Genomic DNA, 13,724 nt, shown 5'->3' with positions numbered 1-13,724 from the left:
TGAATAACAGAAACTCATCATTCCGTTGCGATGGTAACACGTACATACATGTATCACTCAGGTCGCAAAAGAGTAAATTTTTACATGAAAGTTGACAATTCTAATTCAGATATGCTGGATTTAACTAAATAATTTAACATGTAAATTATCGAAACCGGCTACTAGAAGATGTAGAACCAAATGATGCCTGATCGGTCATCAATAGGTCTGATGTTATAGTGAATTGACAATACTTACACAGTCAGCCGCCGTTACAATAAGTGCAAGATAGTTGTAAGTGAGATAGTTGTAATGCGTAAGCGAGTAGAGACGCAAGTGCGACCAAAACATAATAATCAATCGCATAGATTTTGAAATTCACAATTTATGTTTGGTGCGGCATTGGAGAAATCAAATGTTATATTCACCTAGAAGGCACGTGTAGATAAATATTAGGTTCTATTTTTCCTAGGATCTTGGATCATTCGATCATATAATCCATGTAATTAATGTACCTTTATGTGTATCTATTTCTTTTTTCACTTACACATATATTTTGTTTGAAGGGAGGATTATTTTAAATAGTTAATACATGATGTATTTACACAATATATCTTTGTAATTCAAGTGAGGATGCAACATAATTTGCAAATTGCTACCAGATTAATAATGAAGTATCATACAGATAGGCACATACAATGTATCATGTGGTTGCAGAATTCTAATTTGTTCTTTGAAATTACCTTGGGGCATTACCAGGGGAGATACGAACTTGTCTGCAGTTGTCCCTCTCCAGTGTGTGATCGTCGTTATTTTAAAGAATTTTAAGACTCAATATGTTACAATGATGTAACTGGCAATGACTGTGATATTCATTTCATCAACTTTAGCATAAATATGGCATAGTATGGAATATTTCTATGGTATGGATTTTATGGACTGAAACAAAAATAGATGTAATGCAAAAACAAATTGCATAGAAATAAACGGACAGTGATAACGATTATACATACTTTGTTTAAATTAGAAGCACACAGCTATACAGTATATACTTTTCTTAGACATCTGATGATTTTGTTCTGATATATGACATTGGGTTGAATACTAATGTGAAATTAAAGTATCAGATGTGTTTTGCTTCTTATTAGAAAATTTCATATCACATCTTTGACAGAAGAATAAGTTATGCTTTGTATTATTTTGTATTATAAGTGTATAAACATACTTACATGTAGCTTGGTGTTTTTATTTATTGTTCTATTTTTACCTGAGAATACTGTGTGAGGAAAATGTTTACAGTAGCATGTGTATGATCAACTTATATATTTTCTGATGTGTACCATATTTTTGTATGTACACAATGTTTAGCGTTAATATTTTGTTATTACATGTATTCACGACATGTAATGATTTTTTCTTATAGAGTTTATGAACTTAATTGTAATGGATGTTATGTATAATATTACATTAATTATTCATGTGCAGAGCATATTATTATTATGACTTGTAATTACAGGTTTACCTTTTAATTGAATATTTGAAAAACAAATGCAAACAGGAGTTATCCCTCCTTACAGAACATTGTAAAATTAAAAAAAAAAAACCACCTAATATAAAACGGTTATTTATAGTACTGTATATTTAAATGTTTGTATTTCTTTGCCTAATAATATTAGAATACATTTTGGATTAGTAACATTACAAAGAAATTTTAAGATTAAACGATACTTACCAAGTAGAAGTTTGATTGTAATTCTCCGAAGTATACGTCAGTATTAGAGATCAGGTGAGATTGCAAAGCAAATCCCAGAATTCAATCTTTAAAGGTGATGTGGCCACAATTCCAAACATTCAATAATGGGTGGGTGCGGTGTGGCACCTGATCTCTAATACTGACGTATACTTAGGAGAATTACAATCAAACTTCTGCTTGGTAAGTGTCGTTTAATCTTAAAATTCTCCATCAGCTTACGTCAGTATCGAGATCACGTGAGAGATTTAAAGCGTGGCCACAGCACTTCAATGAGAAATAGATGAAATCAAATCTTTATTTCACTATGAAAACAATAATAATGCATAAAGGATACTAAATTTATTAGATCAGCCAGTGTCAACAAATAATAGTATATTACTATCTAGTAGTAGTATTGTCACTTGTGGTGGTATATCTTGACAAGACAGACTGTCCAAAGTTTTCACTATTCACAGTTCAGTTATAAAATTTCTGAAATGTTCCATAATTGGACCATCCGGCAGCATTCATAATGCTGGTGAGTGAAAGTCCCATAGAGTTTGTTTGCACTAAATATGTTCGTGTCAATTCCAGCTTCTGTAAACACTTTTTTGATCCAGCGGGCAATGATTTCACTAGTGACCGCATTATGAGGTTTTCTAATCATTAATAATAATTTTGTTGTATTCCCTCTAATATCAGCAGTTCTCTTTAGGTAAAGTTTCAATAAAGAGTATACACTTAGAGGTGGACTTTCTGAAAACTTTCTTAACACTAGAGGCTGAACTTGAAAAGATGGTCTTGTTTGCTTGAGTAACACATTGAACTTAATACTATACAATCTTCATTCATGTACATATCTTCTAAGTCTAAACAAGCTAAGGACTGACAACGTTGTCCTGATACTAAGGCTAATAACATAGTTAGTTTACATGTCATATATTGTAAAGACAAGCTCTCATTATCTAACAATCTAAGGTAGTCTAACACTATATTTACATCCCAAGTGACACCATATTTAGGTAAACAAGGTTTGATATTAAATACACCTCTCAAAAATCTTTTCACTAATGGATGCTGACCTACAGGCATGTTGTCTACAATTATGAATCCTGACAAAGCTGAACGAGCTGTGTTAATTGCACTGTAACCACAACCCCTTGTCATCAGGGAGGCTAAAACATCTAACACATTTGAAATGTTTGGTATACAACTATTACACTGTACTTGACTGGAATATTGAAACCATATTTTTAAATACACATATTGTTTACATGTGGAGTCTCTCCATGATTTCATAAGTACTGAAATTGATCTTTCTGATAAATCAAGTTTCTGGAAATTTCCCCTGAAACATGGCACACCATCAATTGAAGTTTTCTGGCAAGAGGGTGCACTTGAGTGGGATTGTGTCTTGGATGGTTTCAGAACAAGTGGTGGTTTTACACACATTCTCAAGATGATGGGATACCAGTTCTTTGTGTCCCATAGAGGTGTAACTAGCAGGCCCTCGACTTTGTCCATCAAGATTTTTTGGCAAACTCGGTCGATAATGCTAAATGGAGGAAATGCATACAAAGACAAATTAGTCCAAGAAATTGTGAAGGCATCAACAGAAGATGCACCAGGTTCATTTCTCCAACTTACAAAATATTCTAATTGTTTGTTAAGTCGAGATGCAAACAAATCAATATGTGGTTTAAAAAATACACAAGTTATTGTTTTGAAAAGTTTTTTGTTCAACATCCACTCTGTTTCATCTCGAATTGTTCTACTCTCTCTATCTGCCACTACATTTTCAACACCTGGTAAATGAACAGCAGTTAGCCACATGTTATGTCTATGCACAAAAGTCCATATTTCCCGAGCTTTATAGTTGCAAGCAGTTGATTTTGTACCACCCATATTGTTGATGTAAGCTACTGTGGTAGAATTATCGCAAAAGATTTTCACATGTTGATTACACAATTTATTATGAAAACTTTGTAGGCCTAGTAAAACTGCATGTAATTCCAGATAGTTTATATTATGCAAGTACTCTTTTTCTTCAATGGACCACTGCCCTCCTGTAGAAACACCATTGTATTCTGCCCCCAACCTATTCCTGATGCATCGCAGTAGTAAGTGTAGCACTAATACTTCTTTGTTGAAAAGGAGCTTTGACACCACTATTAATTTGTATGGACCACCATTTTAAATCTTGAAGTGGCTCCCCAGATAATGTCATTTTAGAATCAAAATTTCCCTTGTTACATTTAAGGGCTTTGGTTTTTTCTCTTTCCAGTATTTTTGTATACAACATTCCGAGAGGAATAGCTACTGAAGAAGATATAAGAACTCCAATTAGTTCTGCTACTTGTCTGATTGAATGTGTTTTGTTTGAACCAAAAGTATGATAAAGATTATTAAATTTCTTAATCTTCTCTGGAGTAAGGCTGATTGTCATGGATATAGAATTCAAAATAAAACCCAAGAACACAATTTCATGTGTGGGTACAACCACTGATATTTCCCTATTGATCTTAAAGCCCAATTGTTCAAATAGTTCTTTTGTATCTTGTATATTTTTTAAACATTGTTCATATGTTTCCCCTTGTAAATAGGAATCATCGATATATGGAACCGAGACATATCCTTTAGATCTAAGTGAAGCATACACTGGCTTCAGAAGTTTTGTAAAAAGCCTGGGAGCACTAGAAAGGCCATTTGGTAAACAAGTGTATTGATAAAGGGTTCCTTTCCAGATGAATCTTAAATATTTCCGGTCAGAACAAGCTACATTCACAGTGTAATATGCATCACTAAGGTCTACAGAACCCATATAACATCCAAGTTGAATCAATCTTAGAACTGTACACAATCTTTCCATTTTGAAATGGGCATACTCAATGTTTTCATTTAATTGTTTTAAATTCAAAATGATTCGATAGTTGCCATCCTTTTTTGGACGTAGAAACACAGTTGAGATATATTCACCAGCAGAGTGTGAAGCTTTCTCCACTACTCCTTTATCATTTAGCGTATATAACTCTTTGTCTAGAGCAACTGCCTCAGCAACATTAAGCTTAGTTTCTCTCACTGAATATTGAACAGGTAATGAAGTAAATTCTAGTGAATATCCTTTTACAGCACTAAGAATAAAGCTATCCTTTGTGATAGTTTGCCATACAGGCAGAAACCGACTAATCCGCCCAGCATGTTTGGTGTCACCTACCTTCTCTACTTCTGGTGTGACACAGTTTTCTTTGTGTAGCTTTTCTTTGACTCGTGATGGCGGTTCCGATTGTAAGTCCCCAGCTGGTAGTGCTGGGGTCCTCTCCCTAAAAAATTGGCTTTACCTCTTTCTCTGAACTTAAGGCGAGGATTGAACTTGTGTCTGGTTTTGGAAGTTTTGTCTTCATAAGTTACCCTGTTAGCTATTTTGTTATGTTCAGTAATGTTTTTCATTTTATCCACTACATCATCACCAAACAAGTATGCGGTTATTTCCGTCTGACTTGTGCACAGTTTCTTATACTCTTGTTTCATGTTTTTCTTAATACATGCTTTTCTGTGCAGAGAAAGCTCTGTGTTAGCTGATGCCAGCATGACCACTCCATCGAGTAGATCTTTGGCCGCTTTGTTTCTGTCAAATTCAATGTTAGGTTTTAGCAAAGTGTCCACCACTTTGATCACCGGACCAAGTCCTTTTAGTAAAGTCTTCTGAATTCTATGTGCCTTAACATCCGTCGATCTCGTAGTTTCGTTCATACAGTAATTCCAAACGAAATCGTTCACTCGAGGAAATTCCAACTTGCAGTTTTCTGGTCGTAAATGCTTATCAAATAAGTCATTTTTCTTAGAATCCTCAAGTTTGTTGACTAACAACTTATTGACCAAGTCTGCCAATTTAGTTGTCACAACATCTGACGTTTTCTCTTGGGCGATATAGTTGGAAACTACAAAAAAATCCTCGCTTAGTTCCAAGCCGCCATTTTTGTTTACATCGACGTCACGTCCGCCCAAGTCTGAAGGCCCCGCCTACGTATGTCTGACAGTGGGTAATTTTCCACGCACGGCCAACTCCGACTCGGAGCTTATCTTGGCCTTTTTTGCCGTACATTCTGCTTCAGTGACGGGCTTTCTTTTGCCCGTAATTTCAGCTACGCTTAATTCTGAATCACTTTCTTCAATCGATTCTGCATCTACATAACTCATGTTGTTTAATGTTTCCAGCAATTTCTTCATGGCCATCATAGCCGAGTTTTGATCATGCATGAATTTTTTGAACATTGATTCAGTTACAAATTCAGTGTTGTGACCACTGTCTTGTTCCACACACTGCATATTTTTTATGTTTGCTGACACAGAAAATTCGTCTACCCACTTATGGACATCTAGCAACGAATGTTCAATAAGTGCATCTCGCTTACGAGATGAAAGTGCACTTGCAAGAACATCTTTCTCAGCAGGTTTGTCTATTTGCTCTGCAGAAGTCACTTGGGTTAAAAAATCACTCAAAATGGCGTCGGCGCCCGAGGGACGCTCCTCATCCATTATACAACAACCGTAATAATAAATTGGTACAGATGATAATATCTTCGAATTTCCCGCAAATGTTCCGCACTATTTCACTATCCAACTGAAATCGCTAAAAATGTACTATTAAAGGTCATAAAACAAGGTTAGATCCAATTATATATAGAACGTTAAAATTCCACAACCGATCGAATCTGGGTCAAACTTCACATTGAATTCTGGGATTTGCTTTGCAATCTCACGTGATCTCGATCTTGACGTAGGCTGATGGAGAATTGATTTTATATGGACTAAAACCTGCCCATATGGTAAAATAATGGTCAAAATTGTGTAACTTAAATTTTTATACGCCCGTCTGAAGTGAGGACCTTCTTATTTTGTGGAGTGTTTGTATGGGTATTGAAGATGTGCATGTGACAATGTATTATGGTACAGCGATGTCTGTACGTCCGTCCGTCCATTCGAGGTTTTCTGTTTCTATTTTCATTTATCTTCCACATATCACGCTGAAACTTGCTGTGTAGCTTCTTTGTGGGTCACTCTAGATCATATTGCAATTTTGATCCATTTCGATTTCTTTTGCAGGAGGTTTGCCCCTTTATTTGTAAATTAATATTATATGGAGGGTATATAATTTGTCCGCCTAACTCCTCCCACAGTTTTCAAGCGAGGGCCTTTTTATTTTGTGGAGTGTTTGTATGGGTATTGAAGATATTCATGTGGCAAAGATTTTGATTTTCTACAATTTTTGAGAAAATTACAGGTTGTTGAACTTGTGTATTTGGAAATTGATATTCTATGGAGGGTACATAATTTGTCCACCTAACTCCTCCCACAGTTTTCAAGTGAGGACCTTCTTATTTTGTGGAGTGTTTGTATGGGTATTGAAGATGTGCATGTGACAAGGATTCTGCTACATTAAAAGTTCATATTCTGTAATATTCAAACCTATGATTAACCCATATATAACCTTCTCACGGGCGTATTATGTACCGTTTACGGTACTCTTGTTATCATAATTTTATTATTTTTTGTTTTCCGAAAAATTCCAATTTATTGAGTACACACCATGTGAAGATCTTTTAAGAAACACTAAAAAAAACTAGAACTGTCCTAATGGGACTAATACCCCCCGCGGGGCATATAAGATGATGGGAAATATTTAATGCAAGCACATTGGATATTTTCACATTATCTACAGGGCAATCAATGTGAATGCAGAAGTGTATATTTTACAGTACAGCAGTACATGAAATATTAAAAATATGCTTAATATAAACAATGAATACTATTTGGCACATTTTAGGCTGTATGATTGCAAATCCCTGGTCAACTCTTCTAGTCTTTAGTTTATATTCACTTTGTTAAAGATCATTATGTTATGCCAACTTTACTTTGTCATTGATTTTGTCAGTAAATAAATGACATTAGTATATATAGAAGATGTGCATAAAGTTTGAATGAAATATGTCCAGCGGTATTAGAAATAAACTTCGGACAAATTGTGTCTACGGACAAACGGACGGACGGATGAGAAGAAATGTAGTTGAACTTCATTGTTGAACTTCTTTCCACTTCTTCAATTCCTGATTGACTTATGAGCGTAAAACGGTATTAGAAATAAACTCTGGACAAATTGTGTCTATTACTACAAGTACAACCAAACCAGAAAATGTCCGTAACTTCCATAACTGTTAAAATGTTTCAATGAAAATAGAAGATGCACAACTACATTATATATATAAAATGAGAATAAAGTTTGAATCAAATCTGTTCAACGGTATTAGAATTAAACTCTGGACAAAGTGCGCAACCCCCAAAATGAAAAGAAAATGTGCGTAACTTCTATAACTGTTAAAATATTTCAATGAAAATAGGAGATGCACAACTACATAATATATAGAAGATGTGCATAAAGTTTGAATGAAATATGTCCAGCGGTATTAGAAATAAACTTCGGACAAATTGCGTCTACGGACAAACGGACGGACGGACAAGGTGATTCCAGTATACCCCCCCCCAAACTTCGTTTGCGGGGGGGGGGTATAAAAATTCTAAACTGTGTATCAGATGTTAAGGGTGAAAGAATTAAGATAGCAAATTTCTATTTTTAGAACATTGTGAAGTTGTAAGAGTTATTTCCCTTTACCTCATTGAAGATTTTAAAAAATTTTATTATGGATATGACAAACACTCTTATACAAGTATAGACCTGTAACCAATTTCTTCCTAGAATTTGCAACAATTGGAATAAATGTACTTTCAAACTTCAAATTTATACTTTTATTTGGAGTACTGTAAAATGATGTTGCCAATGGTAACCAAATAAGGCACTGTACACCGTGTCGATTACCAGATTTTGTCATAATTCTCAAAAAAATCTTTAAAAACATTGAAATGAATAATTATGACAAAAGAAAGTGAAACTGAAAACCTAACATGAATAGCTTTCTGCATGGTTTTCTCGTAGACATGCACTTAATGTATATTGGTCATCTTCAAATTAGAAGCCAGAATCGTGTTCATTGACTGTAGATATGTCAATCTCAACAAAAGATTCATGGTCGACATATCGCTCGTCAGAATCGCTTTGCTCAAATATACTCATAATTTGGGACATTATTAAACAAGAGTACCGCAAACGGTACAATATACGCCCGTCCGACAGTGAAATTCAACCTGGAATAATATTGTGCACTCTAAATTGATACAACATACATTCTGAGTAGAAAAGCCTTAAAGTGGATCATGGTGCACCAATCCATCTGACATGTGAACTGATTATGTATTTCTCTGAGAGTGAGGTTGTGACAAAATATCGGTGCAATATCTATCTATGATGAAAAAAAGTCCAGGAAACTATTTGATATACTTTTAGCTTTAAAGTATTTCATGGTGCATCGATTAAGTTGAAGTGTGAACTGATTATGAATTTCTCTGAAAGGGAGGTTGTGACTAAATTTCATAGCAATACCTTAAAAAGTCTGAAAAACTGTTTGACTTACCACTAAAGTACTGTAGGTCATAGTGCGCCAATCCAGCTGAAATGTTGACTGTACTTGTCTTTCTCCGAGAGGAAGACTTTGACTAAATATCAGGGCAAGATCTGTATCCGTAATGGAAAAAAAGGTTGGACAACTGTCTGACCTATTTTTACTCCAAACGTAGGTCAAAGATGGACCAATCCAGCTGAAATGCAAATTGAACTTGTATTCCTCTGAGAGGAAATCTTTGACTAAATATCAGGGCAATATCTGTATCCGTAATGAAAAAAAGCCTGGAAAACTTTGACCTATTTTTAGCTGAAAAGTAGGTCAAGGATGAACCAATCCAGCTGAAATGCAAACTGAACTTGTATTCCTCTGAGAGGAAGCCTTTGACTAAATATCAGGGTAATATCTGTGTCCGTAATGAAAAAAGCTCGGAAATCTCTTTCACCTATTTTTAGCTGAAAAGTAAATCAAGGATGGACCAATGCAGCTGAAATGCAAACTGAACTCTTGTATTCCTCCAAGATGAAGTCTTTGATTAAATATCAGGACAATATCTGTATCCATAATGAAAAAAGCCTGGAAAATTGTTTGACCTACTTTCAGTTCTAATGTAGGTCACGGACGGACAGAACAATCCAGCTGAAATGCAAACTGAACTTATATTCCTTTGAAAGGAAGCTTATGTGTAAATTTCAGGGCAATATTTGTATCTGTAACGAAAAAAGTCCGGAAAACTGTTTGACCTACATGTACTTATAGCCCTAAAGTAGGCCAAGGATAGACCAATCCAACTGAAATGCAAACACACTCCTACAATTCTTGAGGAAGATATTGTGACTGAATTTCAAAGTTGTACATGCATGTTACGGAAAAAAGTCCGGAAAACATTACCCCGGACGGACGGACATCCGGACGAACACACGGACAGCGCCATAATATAATGCGTCTCGTCTAATAACGGGCGTATAAAAACGTGTACTTCTATTAAAGTGGCACTCTGATATTATTTTTAAAAGGATTCTTCTGTATTTCATTGACATATCGAACACTGCCTGCAAATTTAATCTCCCTTTAAACAAACTTCAATCCCTTTTACCAAGGGAATCTTTAAATCAAGTTTAACAAAAATGCATGCACTAAAGTATAAAAGTTTTATTAATTATTTATACAAACTATTATAGCAATACCTCAACGCTTTAATATAGTAAATCAAAGTATTTACTATTGTATATAGTTCTAGTAAATATATCTTCAAAGTTTTTACAATTGTAAATCAAAGTCCATTTCTTACTGTAGTAAATCACAGTTTACAACGTTTAATTTGTTGAATTATTTTACTCTAATAACATGAATTAACAACGACAACAACAAAAAAGTGACTAAACTGATTCAAAGCCTAAGATATATATAAAATTAAAAAACACGACAGCCTCTATTCCAAAAATTTTTAAAAAATTCACATGAATTATACAACTAAATATATATTAATGTTGTTTCAGGGAAAATACCTTCTTGAACAAATGGTAATTTTACATCTAGATTCTCCCAATATTATGCGTGGCATTAACAGTATAAAAAAGATGCCCCTGGAGGACAGCAAAGTAATTCCAGTACCCAAAGAAAGGTCTTGTCACCATGATACACATGTGAAATATGTAAGCTACATAATTAATTATTCAAACATCATGACCAAAGTTAAAAAAATTTTCTTCAAAAGTAGATCAAAGAACAAGGTGAAGGTCACAGGCTAAGGTCAAACATTTATACACCAATGGAAAGGTACCATCATAAGAAATAAACAGGTGACACATTACGTATACATTACTGTGTATGTTGTTAACCAGTCTAATAATTACACTGTGTACCATCCTGTTGAAGTGATGAATCACAAACAAATGTGGTTATATTTCAAACGGGTGAGGTGAGGAAGTATCTGGTAGCTGTAAAGCAAAGCACAGTTATTACTAAATTCCGATCGTTATCATAGATTAATCACCTCGTATATTTGTCACATTCGGTTCTGCATTGATTTCATGTCCGAAATAAAAAATAATTGAATATGCATATCGGGTATTTCGTAATGCTCTCTCTCTCTCTCTCTCTCTCTCTCTCTCTCTCTCTCTCTCTCTCTCCTAGTGGTTTTCTAAACGAATGAACCAAACTACATGTATAAAGTGTAAATATGATCGCTTTCCCCCAAAACCATATTGGGATCCGGGTTAGAATAGATTCTCAGTACCCTTTGCTTGTCGTATGAGGCGACTAAATGGGGCGGTCCTTCGGATGAGACCGCAAAAACCGAGGTCCCGTGTCACAGCAGGTGTGGCACGATAAAGATCCCCCCCCCCCTGCTCAAAGGCCATAAGTGCCGAGCATAGGCCTAAATTTTGCAGCCCTTCACCGGCAATGGTGGCTTCTCCATATGAGTGCAATATTCTCGAGAGGGACGTTAAGCAATACACAATCTATCGAAAGCCTATTACTATCATGTAAAACAAAAATCACATCTGTTATCTCATAATTACGAGAAAAGATCTCGTTATTAAGAGAAAATATCTATTAATTACGAGAAAATTGTCTCGTAATTGTAAAAAAAAAACATGTGTATATAAAGCAGAGTAGCACAACTTATGAATAGTCTTGGAAGCGTTTGATTTGATAAACGGGAAAATGTGCGATGTGAATAATTTTACCGTCGACAGGGGATGCTTACTCCTCCTAGGCACCTGATCCCACCTTTGGTGTGTCCAGGGGTCCGTGTATGCCCAACTATATATTTTGTATTGCTTATGGGATTTATAAGATTGATCACTGTTCGTTATCTTCACCTTTCATCGAAACGTTGTTTTGCAATTTTTGGATAATATTTTAATGTTCATTTGTTGGAAATAAAGAGACACTCAGCAAGTTATTATTTCCTTTATGTTAATCGAAATGATTTTATTCAAAGTGTGAGTGACAGTATATTTTGTTGTCCATTGTCGCATTATTTAGGTACGGATAGTTTAACGTTCCGTCGGTACGCTAAATACCTATAATACTTTTAGTTCCGGATAATAATTTACGTTCTGGTTCCGTAATTTTAGTTCCCGCGATAAGTTTGGATCCGGGCACACACTTTTAGAAATATAAAATATATATGTTTACACACATTTCATATGGATTTTGTTTCTTTCATAGGGTTATACAATAATTAAAGACTAATATAATTAGAGCCAGCTTATTCATACGTCTATTTTTGTGTTTTCAAAAAGCAAAAATTGTCAGATCGAGTTGCGTTTATTCTTGTTTTATTACGGAGGTTTCACCTCCAATTCAAAGGATTGTAAACTAGTGACTGGAGGTGTGAAACTTGTATAGATGAGAGTTGTTATATGACTACTTGCACAATATCTAACGACACAAACCCTCACGCACCATTATCAAAAGTACACGTAGCATCAGGCACTGATCCACATTTCCCGAGTATGAATGAGATTTATTGAAATAAGTTTTGATTTTTTTTAGTTTTTAGAAATCTTGATTCAATTCTATTTATTCTCATATTGCACTAAACAAATAAAGAAGATACACATATACACACACAATGTTAAAGAATTCAGTTGATGCAAGAGTGTACAGTTTATACTGTTTTAACCTGGAAGGGTAACTCTCTTGTGAATTATATTTATGAGGTTGAAAAGATTACTCATAATAGATGACTTTTTACATGAGAACAAGTTAAAGAATTATGTATCCCCTCTTTCAGGGGATATTGTTTTTGTACTTTCTGTCTGTCCTTCTGTCTGTCACAAAATCTTGTGAATGCTTCTCCTCTTATACTGCTTATCAGATAAGAGTTGAAACTTTGTACAATGCTTTATTGCTATTTGTAGATGTGCATATTGTCAGGACAGGAGGATCCAATTATTTTCCTAAAGTTATAGTAGATCTAAGAGAGGTGGCGGATGTAAAATAGCTTGTGAACACGTCTATGTGGCTTATCGGAGTTCATTATGTCTATGTTCCTGCTCATGCTTTCTCCTCCATACCATGCAGTACATTAAGCGGGGTAGGTTTATTTTGGAGCACCCCCAATTAAGGGATATCATCGCCGAGGATGACATGTCCCAAACGACAGTATGTACAATCACAGTGTGCACTCAACGCCGGAAGTGAACTTTCATACACAGTTACACTAAGCATTATGATAGCTTAAATTTATTATTAGCTTATATTATCGTGAAACTTATAAAAGATAATTACTGTAGTGTATGGTACGTGCAGAAACTTACAATAATAATCGTCGTTTTCTTTGCTTTGTATTTTAAATGCATAAATAAACTTTCACTCAGAAAGTTAATTTCCTAACTATTGTAATTGTCTACTTGGAATACTTTAAAACAACATTTAAACAAGAGTACCGTAAACGGTACAATATACGCCCGTTGGAGAGTGAAATTTAACCCTGAATTGCTACAACACACATTCTGAATAGAAAAGCCTTAAAGTGGGTCATGGTG

General features: G+C 34.9%; 1 pseudogene; it reads right to left on the bottom strand.

Moving 5' to 3' along the window:
• Window positions 1-4,930: 4,930 nt before the first annotated feature.
• Window positions 4,931-6,247, bottom strand: LOC125679056 (uncharacterized; annotated as a pseudogene).
• Between the last annotated feature and the right edge of the window lie 7,477 nt (window positions 6,248-13,724).

Source organism: Ostrea edulis, chromosome 1, assembly GCF_947568905.1.
Source record: "Ostrea edulis chromosome 1, xbOstEdul1.1, whole genome shotgun sequence".
NCBI classification, from domain to species: Eukaryota; Metazoa; Mollusca; class Bivalvia; order Ostreida; family Ostreidae; genus Ostrea; species Ostrea edulis.
Note: the sequence above shows the minus strand (reverse complement) of the source record. Positions and strands in the feature narration are given on the sequence as shown.